The 6670-nt window shown below is 38.0% G+C and overlaps 1 pseudogene; it reads left to right on the forward strand.

Moving 5' to 3' along the window:
- The first annotated feature begins 3751 nt into the window (after positions 1-3751).
- Positions 3752-4441, forward strand: LOC100721915 (nucleophosmin-like; annotated as a pseudogene).
- The last annotated feature ends 2229 nt before the right edge of the window (positions 4442-6670 follow it).

Consider the following 6670-nt stretch of genomic DNA (forward strand, 5'->3'; position numbering starts at 1 on the left):
ATAATTTATTTTAAAATTCTGTATTACTTCTACCCTTTTTTCTGTTTTGCTTTTTTTCTTTAAATAAAAAAATTAAATTAAATGCAAAAAAGTATTTCCTTCTATATGTAATAGCAGCTTGCAATGCTGCTTATCTCTGAATTAGAAGTCAATATTTGACATAAGAGTAATATTACATCTTTCCAGTCTAGTCCATGGGTTTGAGTAAGGCCCCTAAAGTCTTCAATGCATTTATTAGGGTCACCTGAAAACTCTTAGATTTTTGTCTGATCTGTTTGAGGTCACGGAGAGCAAAGGACATATGGACATGAGTAGTGCCAAATTCTCTCTTTACTTCCTGTAAGGGGTATTGCACTTGAGGAGCTTGCACACAATTGTAAAGCTATGGATATATAGCCCAGTCTCTAAAATGAAGTATCTCCCTCAGAGTCTGCAGGGCAAGTGAGGGATACCTCAGAAGAAAAGTCAGGTAGAGCTAGCCATCCTTACAGACTTGCAACTCTGCCATGTCTGGAAACACCACTCCTAACTCCACCATGTGTTCTGAAGTACATGATTCCAGCTGTAACAGCTGTATTTAAAGAAGGAAGCATTGCTAACAAAATTGTACCAATAATCAAGAGACCTGACCCACTGCTTCCAATTCTTTGAAAGAGTGAAGGGGGGAAAATTAAAGGGAAATTTGAAAGTATTTGGAGAATTTTCCAGCCTGCAAAAGAGATCACCTACAGAGACAGATAGAAGCAAGTAATGGCTCAGAAAAATATTGCCCTGGGCTCTAGGGCACAGAAGTCCCCAAGACATCCGTGCTGTCCACTTAATCACACAGGCAACCTTCCTTAGCAGCCAGAGAAGGCTAAGCTGTACTCAAAATCTGCTCTAAAATGTTTATGTCTCTATATCTGTAACAGACTTATAAAACTCACAAGTTAAAACCTGTACTCATAATTCAGCTATGTTCTCAATTTAAAAGTTCTTAGTTTTTGGATAAGAAGGTAAAATGAAGACAGTTTGGAGTTCCTCTTGAATCTTGAGTAGAAACATGCCTCCAAAAAAGGAAAGTGTAAAGTTACAGGATAGGTCAGAAATGAAATAAGAAAAAGGAAGTATTTTCTTTTCATGCTCATGCTGAGTCATTGAGACAATTTTCCCATGATTAATCATCCTCACCCTGGAAAGACAAGTGTGGGGAATCTCAAGAACTAAGGTTGCCTCCTTACCAGCAAAAGATCAGACCTGAAAGAAAACTTATGCAAATCAGGCTTAACATTTCCCTCTGGAGTGTAGATGGGAGATCAGTCCTGAATGTCCTTAGTGAAAGTTGTCCTCTAAATCTTAAGAACAACTAGCAGCCTATTTCCTTTTAGCTAACTGTTGGGGTCTCATGACTTATTCATAGGCATGTATGTTTCCTAAATATAAAATAGATTTCATAAAGAGATCCATTTTACAGCATTTCCTACATTCACATTTTGATTAATATCAAGGCCCACTAGGGGACACTCTAATGGTACTTTTCCCTAGTGCTGCTATCTAAAATAAAGCAACAGACACAACAGTCAAAACAAGTCAAACAAGGAGCACCAGTAAATTCAGCAACTAATGAGTCCACTGCAATATACAAGACCTTGTTTGCAAAAGTACAATGTCCTATCAAAGAAACCTTAACTTTCTCATGATCTCAGTTTAAATTTACCAGCCAGACATGGTGGTACATGCCTGTCATCTCAGCACTCAGGAGGCTGAGGCAAAAGGATTGTTGGAAGTTTGAGACCATCCTGGTTTACAAAGTGAGCTTAAGGCCAACCTGAACTGTATAGCAAGATCCCATCTCAAAAAAAAGACAAAAATAATTTACCACAAAAATGATAAGACATAAGAATTTAAGGCATATGCCAACTGATAAACAAGAATAATAATTTCTGCTTACCTGAGCAACTCACAATCCAGAATCCATGAAATAAAAGCAAACTTTACCTCCTTCCAATTATCTTACTGGGATATCCAAAAGATACAGAAGAAATGAATGGTACTCTCAACCTGGTAGATATCAGATATTCTGAGTTCATGTTTCTTCAAATCAGAGAATGATTTTTAAGGAACAACAGAGGTTAAAAGTAGGAAATATTTATTGAGATAGCTTCTGATAGACAGAAGGGGACCTTAAAGTGGGATGGTACAGACTTTACAGAGGAAGTTTTGTGGAGCAAAATGATAAAATGGGTATAAAATCGTGATGAGGGTACAACGTGGGTCAAAACTGTGATAAGCTAATAAAATTATAAGTATAGCTGCGTAAGTAATATTGATCCAGTCAGGTCACATAGCAAGTGGACATGGGAGGAACAAAAGCCTTTTTAGGAAGGGATGGATCAGGAGGTTTTCGACACCTGCCTAGGTGACTGATCTCTATCTAATCTAATAAATTTATTAGACAAGGTGATACCAATTATAGCATACTTCTTATCCCATAAAAAAGCATGTAGGTCTAGTTATTTTGTCTTTATCATGAAGTCCAGCCTTTAACAGATGTGCCTCTAGTCATGATTGTAACGTTTTCATCCTCTGCACTAACTCCCTTGAGAAAGAAGCTATCCTTGTCTGATTACCTCTAATATTTTTACCTTACTTAGTGTCTCTAATAATAGCATAATACAGGCAGTCCTCATTACTGCCTTAACAGGATTTAAAAAGTACTAAATCAATTTACTAAATTGCTACCTTGTATACTGCTTATAGTCATATAATTGATGAAAGCCATGGTCCTTTGGTCAATAAGAGACAGCTTTGCAAAAAGAGAGAGAGAGAGAGAGAGAGAGAGAGAGAGAGAGAGAGAGAGAGAGAGAGAGAGACAGCTTTGCTCAAAAGTATATACTTAGTTGACAAAATAGACATTAATTTTTGTGCACTGCATTGAAAATGTGTACAGTGCTGTATGTATACTGAAGAAATCCTAAAGGTGTTGCTAAACTATAATTCTTGGCATTGGCATTAGTAAATTCTATGCTTTCTTCCAAACTTTGGTTTACAAAAAGAGTGGACTGTTAGGTATCTGCTTGTTATAACTTTCTGACAGACATAAGATTTCTTTACAGAAATATTGTCTTTATTAATTAAGCTTGATTTTTAAATCAAGTTACTGTATGCACTGGACTTGCTTATTGACTTGGCTTATGTTTGCTTAAAAGCTTTGTAACCATTTATCAAAGTTCAAATGGATGCTGACTACAAAATGGATAGGATTAGACATGGACTCTAGGTAAACCCATCCTAAGAACCATACTTTCTATCTCCAATACAGTTCAAACTTGGCAGGAAGGGCTCGTGATACAAATTACAATTGTCTTTATATCACTTCTATTCTAGGACATGTTCTGACTGACCATCACTGGGGAATGCTACCTCAACACCAAAGAACAAAGCTGTAGATGATTAATTGGTAATGTCTTCAAAACAGAAGTACAGAAAACACATTTAGAGATAAGTGGGAAAATTTTCAAACAAAAGGTCACCTCTGTGTCAACCATATCAAAAAGAAGTAGAACCACAGAGCTCCAGAGAGAGTTCTGCTGTTGTGAATCCACCCTGCATGTCTGTTCTCAGGAGTAGCAGCCATTCATTTCCATCTGCCTGCTCTCCCACCAAAGTGCATGCCACCTCTCTAAGGAAGATTCAGTGGATATGGAGTTGAGGCCCCTGAGTCTCTAGAAATATCTTTTTGCCTGCTAAAATACCTCTTTTGTTGCTAAAGGCCAATGATGATTATCACTTTAAGGTAGATAATGATGAAAATGAGCACCAGTTGCCATTAAGAACGCTCAGCTTAGGGACTGGTGCAAAGGATGAACCATGCATTGTTGAAGCAGAGGCCATGAATTATAAAGGCATCCCAATTAAATTAACATTGGCAATTTTGAAAATGTCTGCATAACCAATAGTTTTCCTTGAAGGCTTTGAAATTGTACCACCTGTATCTTAAGGCTGATGTGAATGTGCATATTATGGAAAGCAGTTAGTAGCTGTGGAATTGCAGAGTCAGATGAGAAAGAGGTAGAGGAAGAGGATGTAAAACTTTTGAGTATATCTGGAAAGGAGTCTCTTGGAAATGGTAGAAAGTTTCCACAGAAAAAAGTAAAATTATCCACTGACGGTGATGATGATGATGATGATGATGATGATGGCAAAGATGATGACAAAGATGATGATTTTGATGCTGAGGAAACTGAAGAAAAACCTCCAGTGAAGAAGTTGATATGAGACACTCCAGCCAAAATTGCACAAAAATCAAACCAGAATGCAAAAGATCAAAGCTATCAACACCAAGATCAGAAGGCTAAGAATCCTTCACAACACAAGAAAAGACTCCTAAAACACCCAAAGGACCTAGTTCTATGGAAGATATTAAACCAAAATGCAGGTAAGTATAGAAATAGTGCACTGAACAGTCTAGGGGCACTACTGATAAACCCAAAGATGGAAGAAAGGAAAAAGAAAGACAAGTAATACTCCAGACTGAGTATCCACATTCCAGACTGAAGTCTTACATTTTTATCTCAGTCCCCTTTCCTGATTTGCCATTCACACCCTCTTCCAGTCTGGAAGCAACATTTTTTTCTAAAGCACTTTTGTTTTTCTTTTAACTGCTGCAATTCAGTGAACCTTACATATTGCTAATACTCGTCTACATGACCTGCCTCTTGTTTTAATTACATTTGTATCTCTTTTAGCTGATCGATAAATATTTGAATGAATTAATAAATGAATGAAGAAAGAAAGAAAAAAGAAACAAAAAGAAAAGAAAGCTCTTAGGCATAGTTGCCTAAAGGCAAAATGCCCTTCTGGCAGGTATAATGATTAGATACTTTCTGATACTAGCTTTCTTTTCTATATAACTTCATAACTGTCAAGGCTGTGGAGCCTGGAGTAGTATTTCTGCAGAGGAGATCCCAAGAGAAAAGATACCACGCCAGACAGATGTCAGTTCAAAAAGCAGGCAGCAGCAAGAAAGAGCAGCTGTGCCTGCCTTGTTTATTTCTTCTATGTGCCATTATCATCTATTTACATTCTTACATGCATGAATGTGTGGTTATCACGTGCTAAGTCATGGAGCAGAAATTTGTCCTGCTCTGCCCCTGGGCTAGACAGTGTGTTCACATCCCTACATGTCCTCAGCCAACCTGAGCTTTGTAGCCACAGCGTCCCCCACAACTTCAGTGATACTTTTTCAGGCTCAAGCATCTGGCTCTCCCTTGCTCTCGTCTCAGCTACTTGTGATGGAATGTGCCAGCCCAACACGAGTCAGCCAGTCAGGTGATGTGGTACAGCAAGGCCCTCAAGACTACAATAAAGCAAAGGGAGAATTGTGTGCATCTTTGTTTTTTATCCTCCTTCACCACCAGGCACAAGACTAATAGGCTGGCTCCTGCACCCAATTTCCTTTCTGCTAGAAAGAGGAGGATGGACTGAAGATGACTGAAAAGAGATAAAGCAAGTGGAGAGAGCTGAATTGTCTCTCTGTGTTCCATCTCCCTTCTGTTTCTTACTATAAAAGACCCTGGCCCACTTGTAAATAGTGAAATGGAGCAAATGGGTTGCTTCATCCCCTTAGAGCTACCATTGAGTGAATCTTCTTTTCTTTTTACCAAAATAAATAGTGTCCTTTGCTTTAGTCAACAGCAAGCAGATGAACCTAAATGTATAAACCTAAGGGATTGGTAACATGCTCAGGAATCTAACACTGTCATTATGGTGACTTTTCTAACCTCAGTACTTAGTGTCTTCTGTTCCATTAACCTGGTTCATTTGATAGTACAGCACGCACACACTATTGTGTCACATATTATCTGTTCCTTGTTTCCCAGCTTCTCTGAATCTAAGCTCCAGGAATTCTATTCCCAGCCCTCTCCCTGGGAAGACAGTGCTCAACTCAAAAATTGTGCTCAGTAAACATTTCTTGCATGAATAAAGGAGATCACAGGATCACAGATGAGCTGTTTTTATTTTTGATGCCTGAGTATAGATATGTGTCATAAGAAAAATTATTACAGTGATTTAGCTAAAAGATTTTGTAAAGAGAATCTTGCTCTGTTGCTTAGGTTAACCTCAAAAGCTTCAGTTCAAGTGATATTCCTGCTTCAGCCTTCCAAGTAGTTGACACCATGCCAGCTCTACTTTAAAATCTTAATTGACTTCATTTTGATTTGATAACCAGGCAACAATTCACTTCATAAAATAAATATTCTGATGGGCTAAGCAGAGAGATTGGTTTTTTAAACAGAAAGATGTTTTTTAAAAAAGACAGACACAAACAAAAACTAGCTAGGTCAAAGTAACTTTCCTTGTAAGGTAAGAACAAGGAAACTGAAAAATAGAAAAATAAGTTAACATCAAGTTGACTTCCTGGAGGATGGCAGAGTGGTAAACAGCAACAAGTCAATCTCTCCAAGATTTAGAATACAGACAGTAGAAAATTACAACTTGGGGAAGGAAAATAGGGAGGGAGATGAAGTTCTGGAAACCAGGGAAGATATAAAGAGAAAATCTGAATCCACAAGAAAGATACAGACCTAAGTGCAAAACAAGGACAGGTCAATCTGCACTTTCTCCCCAGCTCCTGGCTCAAGTGTGAGAGGATTCAATCCAGAGAGACATAATGAGATCACGTGGCACA

This window comes from Cavia porcellus, unplaced genomic scaffold (assembly GCF_034190915.1).
Source record: "Cavia porcellus strain 051 isolate PalLab524CR breed Dunkin Hartley unplaced genomic scaffold, mCavPor4.1 scaffold_6, whole genome shotgun sequence".
Lineage (NCBI taxonomy): Eukaryota > Metazoa > Chordata > Mammalia > Rodentia > Caviidae > Cavia > Cavia porcellus.